The 13768-nt window shown below is 38.4% G+C and overlaps 1 protein-coding gene across 3 annotated transcripts in view; it reads right to left on the bottom strand.

Moving 5' to 3' along the window:
* MIDEAS (mitotic deacetylase associated SANT domain protein) overlaps positions 1–13768 on the bottom strand; it is a 93022-nt gene that overhangs the window by 77763 nt on the left and 1491 nt on the right. For 2 of the 3 annotated variants that reach the window (XM_081313993.1, XM_081313996.1), the window contains exon 2: positions 6945–7081. The exons of the other annotated variant lie outside the window; for it this stretch is intronic. The gene's annotated coding sequence lies outside the window, so the exon portion shown is untranslated. The remainder of the gene's footprint in view (positions 1–6944; positions 7082–13768) is intronic. 3 annotated transcript variants of the gene reach the window in all.

The following is a 13768-nucleotide window of genomic DNA, read 5'->3' as shown; positions in this document are numbered from 1 at the left end:
AAATAAAATGGAAAAGGAACTGTGTCTTGCTGAATATTTCCAGATGCAGTTTGCCATTAGAATTAGAGGCTTAAAGGAGAATACTAAGGAAGATCTAAAGCAGCTGGTTTCTGAGGCTTTTGAAATAGTGTTGAAACAGCCAGCATCTGAAATAAAAGGAGGCATGGACAAAGTGTTTCGTGTGAATTCATGGATTGCCAGACAGAGGAAGTTGCCTAGAGATGTGGTGGTATATTTTGCAAAAAGGGAAATTAGAGATGAAGTTATACAAGCTGCTTATGATACTAAAGTTATGATTGCTAATCAAGAAGTTTTGGTCTTAAAAGAAATTCCTCCAAAGATTCTAAGGAGAAGGAAGGATTTTACATTTCTTGTGCAAGAGCTCAAGCAACGAGATATAAGGTTCAGATGGGAGATCCCAGTGGGGTTGATGGTGACGCACGAAGGTAAAAAGTACCGTTTGGTTACTGTGATGCAAGCGCGTGATTTCTACAATAATGTTTTAAATGCAACGCCATTAACACTTTTGGAAGCTGGAAAGGGATCTGGAGAAGGAGTGCATCAAGAGGCCGAAGATGGTCAGATAGAAGACAACGGTGTTGGAGGAGATCAAGATACAACCTCGTTGGATGAATCTATAAAACAGAGGGTGACGCGTGCTGCTGCAAAACGATCTAAGAAGAGAAAGTAGCAGGAATCGCAGAAGTCTTTGGAACTTTTACGATATAGTCAAGTAGTCAAGTAGGGGAGGGGGGAAAAGATTTGGGTGTAGACGCAATATATTTCTATATTTGGTGGTTTTGTGGAGAGGGTGAGCTTTTTTGGATTAAAGTTCAAGTTTTGTTTGCAATTTTTTTTTTTTTTTTTTCCTTTTTTGTTGTGTTTGGAATAATTATAGATGTGGTACGGGAAGAGGACCGGTCGATTACAGAAGAGTTGACTTTAAAGTTTTTTGATTTGGGATCCTTGGTTAATTTGGAAAACTATTTGTAAGAATGTTATATCATGGAATGGATAAAATGGATGGAGTTTATTTAGGATAAGTATAGGGTTGAGAAGGGTTTTTTTTTTTTTTCTTTTTCCTTTTTTTTGTTTTTAATATATGTTTAATACTATTAAGGTTTGTTCCATTCTATATAAGCTAGAGAGTGTCCTTTTCTTATTCTAGTTTTTTTTTTTTTATATATATGTTTAATATTGTTAAGGTTTGTTTTATCCTATATAAGCTAGAGAGTGATGGATTTTAGAATTTATAGTTGTTAGTATATGGTTGCTTAGGTTTGCTTTTTTTTATATATATATACCTTGTATTCAGCTCTGGGAAGTAGGGGGGGGGAGGGGGGGAGGTAGGGGGGGGAGGAGGGAGGGGGGAGGAGGGGAGGTAGGGGGGGAGGAGGGAGGGGGAAGGGGGGTTTTCAAGGGAAAATTGTATTTTAAAACTTTTCAATAAAAAAAAAAAAAAAAAAAAATAAAATAATATAATAAAAGATTGATGCTTTTAATGTGTTAACAAAGTTTTTCAAAAATACATATGTTTTCAAAGTTTAGTGACATAGATATATTATTCAGACTTCTGAAGCAAGATTTTTATATTGCTTAACATACTTTTTAGGGAATGTGTTGCAAGAACTATTGTAGTGGTACAAGTAATCCTCATGATCAGTTGCTTAGCAATTGATTCAGTTACAACAGATACCAAAAAAGGGATTTATGACCTAGATTTGAAGCTCTGACATCCAGGACCCCTCAATGGTCATGTGATTGTATTATGGACGTTCAGCAACTGACCTGCATTTACAGCCATTTGCAGTGTCGTGCAGTCATATGACTAGAATTTATGGTGTTTTTCCCCAGAAACCAGCATTTACTTATGTTTTCTGGCAAAAAATGCCCCATGGCAAATAATGGGTTCACTTAACAACCTCAATGTTCACTTTACAACCATCACATATCCTTAACAACTGCCATAAAAAAGATTATAAAACTGAGTGCAATCACGTGATGACCCACTTTAAAACTATCATGACTTAGGACCGAAAGTGCAGGCTCAATTGCAGGTGTAAATAGAAGATTAACTATGATAGATAATGTAGGCTATTTCCATATCCGTTTATTCAATCCCAGTGAATTAAATGGGTTTTATTACCAAGAGATCATAGATAGAAATTCAATGCAATCAGTGGTGTCTATGAGGCTCACATTCACTTTTAACAAATTAATTGTAGCTAAACGCCACTGTGTGGGAACCTCTACTTCCTGACTCTCCAAATGCATGTGCAGTTCTCTTTACTCCTGCCAATCAAGGACCACTGAAATCAGGTAGGGACCATTGTAAGAAGGTACAAAAATTGTCATTCAATCACTGCTGTGCCTCCTGTGCTACAGCAACTCGTTAGACTTAGTGATTGCATCTGTCAGCATCTCTTCTGGTGGGCAATATTTCAGTTTGGTAAGTCTCTTCTTGAACATTGTGCTCTACCCAAAGAGGTATTTGGTGTCTATAAGATTTGTTTGATTCCTTATCTTTCTATTTTCTTGGCTATCTTTCTTCTAGTAACAGATACCTACAACTAGATAGCTGATAGTGTACAGTATATCCATCTTCATTTTCAAACCAGTCATAAAAACAGTGATTAGCCTTATCTTGTATGAATGCATGCTTGACATGTATTTGGTTCAGATGTATCAGTTTTTCATTCTCTAGATCAGACATGTCAAACACAAGGGCCGGGGGCCGGATCCGGCCCATGAAGTGGTTTCATGTGGCCCGCGAAGCCATCCTGGAAACAGTGAGGGAATGGCCCCCACTGCCTTGGCCCTGGCCCAGAGACCCTCCTTCTGCCAGAGACCCTCAGATCTGTCCCACTCCTGCTCAGGCCCCCATAGGCACCCTTGATGCGAACGATGTAGTTGGCCATGCCTACCCAGTAGGCCATAAGCACTCTAGCCACACCCACCCAGTAGGCCATGCCCACCCTGGCCACACCCACCCGGCCCCCTGAGGGCAACTGCAATGCTGATGCGGCCCTCAATGAAATTGAGTTTGACACCCCTGCTCTAGATGCTTGCTTCAGCCAGATGCTCTCTTGAAACTTGCACACTAGATCTTCCTTTCCTGTTTCCTCAAATCCAAGGGGCCTACAGATGTACTACTTAATTTATTCATGCAAAATCAGTCTTTGTATCAAGGTGATCTACTTGTATATATATCTTGCCTTTATGTTGGGCTGTACTCTCACAATATTTCTCATGCCAAAACTATATTGCAATCTTTATTACATTTCTTGGTATATCAGGCTTATTTTATGAAGCTAGACACCCTATTCTGCATCCTACTTGGTCCTGAAAATTCATCTGCATCACTTTGTCATTCTTCTGTGTAGTGCTATAACCTACAGTCTTTCTCCATTTTCTCTTTTTAGTAATATCCTTTTTATACCCTTTTATGTGGGCTTTTCCCCCACTTGCTTCCTCTTGGCATTGCAGGATAGCCTTTGTAGTAGAACCTCTATGTTGGGCCTCTTAGAGCTTCTAGATGTGCTGTTTCAATTTCCCCTTTTGGCTCTGCCATACAGTTCACTCCTGAACATGTGATGAGGTTGCCCTTCAAAGCTTGTGGTCTCTCTTTAGTGTTTGCCTGGATGTGGTGAACAAAACTGGACTTCTCATGATTACTTTCTTTTTTTCTATTCATCAAGATAGGCAATAATGCATATTTTAATTATCCAACCATCACATCTATAGTTCAACTAGTTTCTCTGTTCTTTTGGCCCATGTACATACTGTATACATTACAACGAAACAGTTTTATTATGTGCCCTAGGCTGGGCTTCCTTCTGTGCCGTGGCTCTTATACATTCCATTTATGGGTTTCACTGGAAGCTTCTTTGGTAAATACAGATAATCCTTGCAAAGTTAGAATTGATTGATTGAACTTTTTAGTCCCACCCAGTCTGCCGTTACCACCGCAGCCACGCCCACCCATTTGGCCACGCCCACCCATTTGGCCACACCCACCCAATTGTCCACACCCATCCGGCACCCGCCAATACATAAGTGGGTTTTGGGTTGCAGTTTGGGCACTCGGTCTCCAAAAGGTTTGCCATCGCTGTTCTATACCATCCTGTTCTGGAGAATAGCCACTATCGTTTTATGCACAATTCCTTGCTCTTTTACATACATTTGCATGTTCCTTGTACATATTCACCCTACTGTCTACACACACTTGAGATTTTCTCCCCAATGTATTACTGGAGCCATATATTCTTTAAATTTTTCCAGTAGGACTCTTTCCCTTCAGCGGTAGAAAAATGCGTATCTTATGTAATAATTTCTGAATATGAGAGTAACATGCACTGGCACACGTATGTTGCTATAAGCTTAGTCCTTATGTTTTGTCTCTTTTTCATATCTCTTCACATTTATTGGCCTAGTGCCTTTGGCCTTTATACAACATGCACACCTGCACTGATTCTCACATGGCTGGCACTCTAGTTCGTTGGCTAGGTCCCCTAAATAACAAACTGTATCTCGGTCTCTGGATCAATTCTTCAGTTTCATTTGGTTACACAGTGTTTGTGATTGAAACTCTTTGAAGTTCTTGCTTTACCTTCTGCCTAGGCTAATTCAGAAGGTCTTATTTTTCCAGAGAACACCTTTCGTAAGGAATCCTCCATTCTCACTTACATAATATCCTTTCTTTGTGATATTTTAGTGAGAACAGACTCAACTTATAAAGCATTTTAGCTGATAAATTAAGCACCTTTCCTTTGTCTCATGTGCAACAACATTTTAAAGGACTTTTCCTAGCCAAGGTGATCATTTGTTCATTGACCAAGTAAACAGTAAATTGATGTTCACACAATTCAATTAACCCTATTATTTAAAATGAAATTAGAAATGCCAGTAGAATGAAAACAGATGCCATCTGCCGGCCCATGTGTATTCTCATATCATTATCCTTTCTCCTTTCTAGCCTTTTTTTTTTCATTGGGATGAGGTGAGCCTCTACCTTGGAATATAGTCTAACAAGTATTTCTTGTCTCCCTTTCCTAGGGTAACTGGTTTGCAAATGACCCTAGCCACTGCAAATAAAGCATTTCCTTTCTTTTTGCCAGGCTTTGTAAGTGAACAGTTAACTGTTATTGGCATTCTCTCTTGAGTTACGCAGATTATAGTCTTGCAGGTGTTTTATTATGAAATTAGTATTCATTTCTTCTTCCATTCCTATTGTATGTTACCTCAGCCTAGTAACTTCTGGCAATGAATTTAAAATGAAAACAGTTCTTACTTTGTAAGCATCTTTTTCCTTTCAATATGATTTGTTATATCTTTTTTAATTTAGATTCCCCCTCCTTCAGACAATTTGCCTGCTGAATTTTCTGAAAAGATGCACTTTGCATACTGTCAATCTTGTTTTTTATGTGTGTATGTTTAAACATTTCTCCAAATGTCTTTGGCTAATCTAGAGCTCTTAAATGCACAGTAATGGCTATTTCCCATCCAGCAATCATCCAACTGCTGTATCACTTGCAACATCCCATTTCTTGACTTTTCCCTACTTCTGCAATTTTTGTTTTGTCAGCCCAAAGTGATTCCTTGCGACTTTAACAGCATTCCCCTCTTGAATGGCTAGAAGGAGAATTCTGGTCCTTCCAACTTCTCTCTGGTTGAAGTCAGGGAACATGTATTTTATCTGTGTGTTTCCCAACTCAATCAGTATGCTTGGAGATGCCAGTGGATTGGGAGTGTCAGGTGCTGAAGCGCCCTCTGCTATCAGGTCCCTCCTCTCATAGAGCCTCCCCAACCATCATACCCACCGGACAGCAGGGCAGGGTTGTGATCAGAAAACTTTGCAGTCACCTTGGGGCCAACCACAATGGCAGAATAGTTTACCCAGGTTAATTCCAGTCCAACCCAAAGCAGTCCAAGACATTTCCATTTGAGATGCACAATGCAGTCTTAGATCATTATAGTTACTTTAATGTGCCCCTGGAGCAACTGCAAAAGGAGGTGCTACACATGGCTGGACATTTTAGCTTGGATCTGATCAAGTGAGATTTCTGGTGGCCACAAATTAAGGTCGAGATGTGCTGGTATGTTGTAACTATCCATGCTGTCTACCACCAAGTTAAAGGTGTTCTGAGCAGACTACCAGCCTCCTGCAACTTCTGCAGTGTTCCAATATTTGAGGGGCTGGAGAGAGGGAGGGAGGAAGTTAACCTATTTTCCAAAGCACCTGAATGCCAGACAAAGACTAACAGATGGAAACTGATCAAGGAGAGAGTCAACCTAGAAAATATTTTTTAAAAAATTCCCTGGAAAAACATGGATATTTCCCTCGTATCTCAAACCCACCTTCCAAAAAAACCAATTTCCTCACTTTATGCTTTTCATCTTGCCTGCACACAAGCCCTTCCTCTTGTTCTTTGTCTCCTTGCTGCTGACCTCAAACCCAGCTTGTGCTTGACTTCAGTGCCTTAGACTGACTTGCAGACATACGAACACAATGTGACTGCACCTTAATTGCCAAACGCTCAGTGCATTACTGGGTATAATGCCATGTTATTGGTTCCATGACGTGGAAAGATATAAGATACTTTAAATTACACATACATAAACGACCACCGGTGGCTCAGCGGTTGACTCTGGGCTTGTTGGCTGAAAAGCCGGCAGCCCAGGTTCAAGACCTGAGCGCCACATGATGGGGTAAGCTCCCATCCTTGTCCCAGCTCCTGCCAACCTAGCAGTTCAAAAGCATACAAATTGCAAGTAGATAAATAGGTATCACTTTGGTGGGAAGGTAACCTCGCTCCATGATGTCATGCTGGCCACATAACCCTGGAAATGACTTTGGACAGCTCAATGGCCTTGAAATAGAGAGTAGCACCACCCTCTATAATCAGTAATGTTTAGTGGAGTAAAATCTGCAGGGATTCCATTACCTTTATCTTTTTATAAATGACCATCAATTCCCATTTTTGTTCCATTATACAAAAGGACTCCTCACAGATCTGCCAAGGCTGTTTTCCAGGGCTTGATACGTTTATTTTTTCCTCCACCCCAGTCTGGTGGTTTCTATCTTGGAGACAAGAATAAATATTTCAAAATGCTACATCCTTTTAATTATCCTAAAAGGATAACAGTAAACTATTAGTGGCTTCTATGCCATTACATTCAGCCAAAAATGCTAAACATTAAAAATAAGTTAAACAATATGCCGGTTTTATCATATCTAAATTTCAGGGCATCTTCCTTCTTTCTAGCAGCATGTTAATTGGAAAGAAAATAATTGTGCCTCATATTTTCCAAACATATTCTGATAAACTAAATCGTGGGATCTTTAAATGAACATTTCAAGAAAGGCAAATAATGTTGACAGCAAACAGGTCCAGCTGTGGTCTACTGGTATATCCATGTTGTTTGTCTTTATTTCAAACCAACTTCTGTAGTCAACAACTAGCTAGGCATACACATAATTACTGGTGCTTATTTTATTACTTTAATTTTAAAATGTATTATTCTGTAACGCAATACAGTAGTACTGATCCACAAACAAGACATATGGCCATATAACAGCAGTGGGTGAAGTGTAAGAAACTGTAATGAAATCTAAGATCTAAATTTATATAGTCGCACCTGGTAATGTTACATCCTTAAATGGAAAAGTGTTTTTCTTTGTGTGATTATGGAGAAAGCTGATTTCAAAGTGCCTCCATGCATTCTAACAGTTCTATTATTTCTATTATACAAAATATCCAGGAAATACAAACTAACAGAATTCATAGTCTCTTGTCTTCTGCCATTTGGAGTGATGTGTCCAATAATCTCCAAAATTCTGAAACTACATTAGCCTTCTGATTTCCTTAGTACTGCAAGCACAAGGAAGATTTTAGTGCTAGCTCCTGTATTTTAGACTCCAAATTCAGATTTTCATCCAAGCCTTTGCTTTATGCAGGATAAAGAAATCACAATCGTACCAAGACATCATATTCAATTTACACCAAACATTGAAAACATACCAAGAATTCTTCCCGCCAAAACTGATTAAACATTTTGCAATAAAATCCTTTCTGCTTCACTCACACAGTTAGCATCATATTGTGCAGTTGTTCTAGTTATGCATCCTGTCTCCCACATACTTCCGTACCTACAATAGCTGTTACTGTTACTATGGCATCAAAACAGCCATCCATAACTTATGCAATCCCCTTACCCCAAATGAAAAGGATTCTCTAATACTAGAAATAAAGCTGGACATAATATGGTCTGGTGAAGCTGGTAAAGGTTCCTCAGCCCTAGAACAAGGTTTAAAACTGGGTGAATTTACTATGCTAAATGTAACACGGAATGTAGAGCTGTGTGCCTTCTACCTCTTTATCTGCCATAGTAATCACACACATTAGAAATCTAGTTGCAGAAAAAAAATGCAAGGAAGGCTTTACAATACACTGAACATAAAACAAGGGGGAAAATTGTTTTAGTACTGGATTGCTTAAAAATAAAGCTCTGAAAATTTATTATTTATAAAATTTATAAAAATTTGACACCATAACCAATAATCCCTTTTTTCCATTCGTTCAGTGTCTCAATTTATGCAAATTTGCTTTATGCCAGGTTTTTGAGGCCCATAAACCTAGCATAAAGCAAATAAAACCTGTATATGTTCACCTTTGTTATTTTTAAGATCTCCAACTCTGCATTTCAGCCTAGGGCTAAACATTATCTTACCATGCCACTTGATATTTCAAATGATATCACAACACAGTCACCCTTTATCAACAAGCGTAAATGGGTCACTATGTACCCATGTTGGTAGATAGTTGGATCTTTGCCCTCAATTACAATCGCACCTGCTTAGTGAAGTTTTTCACATAGAGGCATGAATGTTCTGAACAACAAAACGTACCACTTCATAATTTAGAGTCTGAATAGAAATAATGCCCTGACCAAAAACTCTCCTTGATTTAACTGTTCGTTATTTTTGATCAGATTCTTCTTACCTTGGGACATACGATCACATATAAAGTAGGATTTTTGCACTCATAAAGCACTTTCATTTCAGCAGTGCTAAAGGGACCAAACTTGTCTTACAAGATACAGTCACCTAGCTAGCCTACAACTACTGTGTCCAAGGAAAGGTACATTTCTTTGGTCTATAGCCAAAAATAAATAGGTAGAAAAATAAAATCTTTGATATCCTACTGACATCTCTAAGCAAAATAGACAATGTTCAATATTTCCCCCACCAAGTTCCTTTTGCCAAATGCTGTTTTCTACTTAACTTTTAAAAAAAAAGAATTCACAACTTGGGTTACCTTTGAGTATTATCTTTATTTACAATAATACTTTTAGGCTCCTTGGAATCCTGTAGGTATTCTTAGACAATAAATATGTTGAGAAATTGTAACTGAGTGTTTCATTTGCAAGGATGCCCACATAACTAGAAAAGAAAGTCAAAGCTATCTGGAAAAGTTTTCTGAGAGGTTGGAGATAGCAACCATGACAGTTTGCCATCTAAAAGAATGGCAACTCTCCAATACCCCTTGTGGCAGCCATTTTGTGAATAGGCAAGCTCTGTCAAGAAACCCTAAAAAGCTTACGGTACTTTGACTCCTTTAGCCCAAGTCAGTCATTCTCCAAACAGCTGAATCGGGTAGGAGCTTAATTGACCTCTCTGCTTTATTGGCAAAAATCTAGAAAGGCTCCACAAAAACGGACACTTTCTATTCATTCTATCTCTGTACCCATTTTGGAGCCACAAAAGGAATGAAATGGGGGCAAAAGTGCCAACCAGTTTGTGCCACTTAATTTTTTCTTTTTCTCAAGGGCAGGTAGATAGGTAGGCAAGTAAATCCTGTCAAGAGTAAGAGGAAAAGTGCAGGCCTCCCAGCCCATTTTGAAATAGCTGGGAGGACTGTAAACATGCCATTGGATGACTAATTGGCATATCACTGGCTGTGCACGGAATGGAAGAAAATGGGATGAAGATAATCCTGAATATATTTCTTTGTGAGCTCAATTTGAGAGTAATATCTTTAAAATTCTGGTAAGGATTTGATTCTAACCATAATAAGTACCCATTTATTTACTTAGTATCCCATCTTTATTGTTTTTACAAATAACTCATGACAATGAACATATCCACCACACTTTCCTTCTCCTATTTTTTCTACAACAACAACCCTGTGAGATGGGTTGGACTGAGACAGAAGGATTGGCCCATAGTCTCCCAGCTGGCTTTAAAGCAGGACTTGAACTCAAGGTCTCCTGCTTTCTAGCCTGCTGCCTAAACCACTACACCAAACCTTTCCAGCACTTGAGACAGCCCAACATAATAGATCTTATTTATACCATTTACATTAGTATAAAAATTCAATATATTTTTAAAAGAACTTTGGATAACCTTGCAAGGGAAACATGGCCACTAAACCTTATCCTGAGGGTCAAAGCAAGTACCTCGCAACGTCACATGACGTGTTGCGATGTATCGTGACTTTTTTTCCATTGCCAGCAATGGGGTGGGTGCAGTTTCGAAATGACGCATCTGGCCCTTGGGCCAGCAGTTTGACACCCTTGACTTATATGCAAGCCAGCTGATTTTCTACGATGCATTAAAATATTTTCTTTCCCAAAGGCAAAGCAGCCCATCTGTTTGTAACTTTGAACAAGCTGATAAGAGCAAATGGTAGGAAAAACCACATCTATTGCCTGTGCTCTGCCTCAGAGCAACATGCCAGAATTTTTCTTGATCATTGCCTTGCAAGAAAGAAAGTCCTGCCAATGACCCAAAGCACACAATCTGCAAAAAGGTGTGGCTGAAGTTTTCTGTTAAGAATTACTAAACTCTAAAATGCATTCCAGCATATATTATTTCTTTTGGCCACTATGTATTTGTTCTTTTATAACACAGGATCTCAAGGCAAAAAAGTACCAAGAAAGAAATCTGATTTTTGTACTGTTATACTGTGCAAGAATGCAATACTGTATTGAGTAAAATTTAAAGTCAAAAGGACATTTTACCCTAGTCTCCCTTGGTTTGTATCTGTTACAATCTGACCTTGTGTATATAATTATTGTACTGAAAGACACATGACTTGTTCATAAGGTTGATACATGTATATAAAGTTATATTACTTCCAATTTTTCTTTAATTTGATGACACTTAAGTTTCATTTGTTTTCTTTTTTTACACATATTTTATTTTCTAGTTTTACAGTCAAATACTTAATAGACAACATGTTGCTTGAGTCTATTAGTAATTCAATGGTATATATATTAACTTCATGTTTCATTTATGTTTTCAACTGGAAATCTAAAGTAAACATATAAACATCCAGTCTAACATTTATTGATTCAGTTTACTAATGAGTCAAAAACTCCTATTCTTTTTTTTAAAAAAGTATTTGATCTTTATACAATATTCAAAACGCATATAAATTCAGAAATATACAAACCATACAAAAACTGTATCTGATTCTAAAGACATGTAGGAACTCTCTCACAGTTATGCAGTTATAGTACTTTGACCAGCAAAGACAAATCTTGTATTTTAGAAATCTGACAGAATTACAATGCAAAGGCTGAACACAGAAGAGTGACTGTAACAAACTAGTTTAGAGATAATCCTCTATTTATGATCACAACTGAGCCCAAAATTTCTGTTGCTAATCGAAAAAATTGTTACGTGAGTTTTGCCTCATTTTACGACCTTTCTTCCCACAGTTAAGTGAATCACTGTAACTAAGTTAGTAACACGGTTGTTAAGTGAATCTGACTTCCCCATTGACTCTGCTTGGTAGGAGATCACAAAAGGTCATCATGTGACCCTGGGACACCACTGCAACCGTCATAAATAGGAGTGAGTTGCCAAGTGTCTGAATTTTGTCACGTACCCATGCAAAAATGATCATGTCACTTTTTTCAGTGCCATTGTTACTTCAAATGTCACTAAATGAACCACTGTAAGTTGAGGATTGCCTGTATTTTATTTTTAAAAAGGTTTATGTTTAGCCAAACTCACGATCTTGGATAAGGTGGCTAGAAGGTACCATTAAAATGAATTATGCATATGCCATGCTGACTGAGAATGATGGAAGCTGCTTTTAACAACCAGTCCTTAAAACCTTTGCTTATTTCTTTCTATTAAAGAAGCAGAAAATTGGGCTAGGACAGAAGTTCTCAAAGTGTGGGTTGAGACCTCCCAGAGTGGTCATTAGCAACGTGTGTGTGTGTGTGTGTGTGTGTCACTTTAAAAAAAATGATCAGTTTTGCACAGGCAGAATGGGACATTATTTCAAACTGGTTTGTCTTTGCTCCTTACTTTGTCTGCATAAGCCCCAATGGATACTAATGATGCTGCAAAGCCTCTAAGACATCTTGTGATATAGATTAATATTTAATTCTTAGAAGTGTTATACTTCTTTCTTGTCTGAACTTAAACCTACTGGAAAAATTTATTTATTCATCTGGGTTACAGAATATCCATTTATGATTTTAGGGGGTACAAAGTTTCATATTGCTGGGTTAGAATATTTCAATAATTTAATAGATCCACTGCACAGGCTAATGTTAATTGGCTAAGAGAAGTACTATGCTAAAATGCAGCTGGCTAATCAGTGTGTCATATAAACCCAGTCAATGTGGTTAGCATATTGTTCAGTTAATTAAAGAAGATGCCCTGGATTGAGCCAAATGGAAACGGCTTTGCCAACAAGTGGACCCTGCCATAGCATGGGAATAATGTTAGGAAGAAGAAGATTGCTCTGTTAATTATGGGCTAATAGGTTGTGCAAATACAACCCTTGCTTTGCCTAGTGAAATATGCTGGACTAAACACGGAAGCCAAGAATATTATCTACTATTACAAATAGTCTGCCCTATGGTTCAGTAGTAGCATGATAAAAGCAGGCTTCTCTGCATACTGAAGTTCCTTATATTAAAAACTTGGCACAGTGAGGCAGCTGCCACATGGAACTAATTAAAGCATCAAGTATGTTCAGAGTGGGTTGCTCTTGTAATAACTTTCACATAATAAAGCTGTCCTTTACCTGTCACAGATATGCCAGCAAATTAGTGCAGTCCATACTGACAGTGTACAGGACACATTAAGGACATAGATGGGAAGTATGCCCAGCTTTCTTGCCCTCCCCTCTCCTTAACATAGGATGGCACTAAATTTGAGAAAGAGGCAAATCTTGATCGATTGCTAACCCAGTGATTTTAAACACCTCTCAACACTTGCTCTGCTTTTGTGCAAGTGTTTGTTTTGTATAAGTGAATTCAAAGGAAGCCCAATTATCAGCTAAGAGTTGGGTTGCTTTTAAACACAGGTTTAGTGCTGTTCTAAAAGGGCACTAAACCACTGTTCAGAAGCAACCCAAACAACAGCTGAGAGTCATGCTATGAAAGAGCATGAAATTGTATTTTTTTTTTCTCTCTCTCTCTCATTCAGCCCTCAAATCAGCTCTTGGTCTCTGCGCCTAACAAGTACTTAACAAGTAGAGCCCAATTTGAAACAATGGATTCTCCTGTTGCCCAAGGCCAGAATGCCTCTGGAAAACAAACTGGGAAGGGGGGGGCAGGGAGGGGAGGCTATCCATACCTACTAAAGTGGCCACCTCAGATGTCACTGTGACCCTGGTGAGTGAAGCATGTGAGATTATACTCATGCAACCCACACTACTTGTTGCCTCTTTAAAAGTGAAAGCACCACTTTATGCACCACTTTAACACTGGGAAAGCTAAAAGGGACTTTAAACTCCTGTAG

This window comes from Vipera berus, assembly GCF_964194415.1.
Source record: "Vipera berus genome assembly, chromosome: 1".
In the NCBI taxonomy this organism is placed as follows: Eukaryota; Metazoa; Chordata; class Lepidosauria; order Squamata; family Viperidae; genus Vipera; species Vipera berus.
Note: the sequence above shows the minus strand (reverse complement) of the source record. Positions and strands in the feature narration are given on the sequence as shown.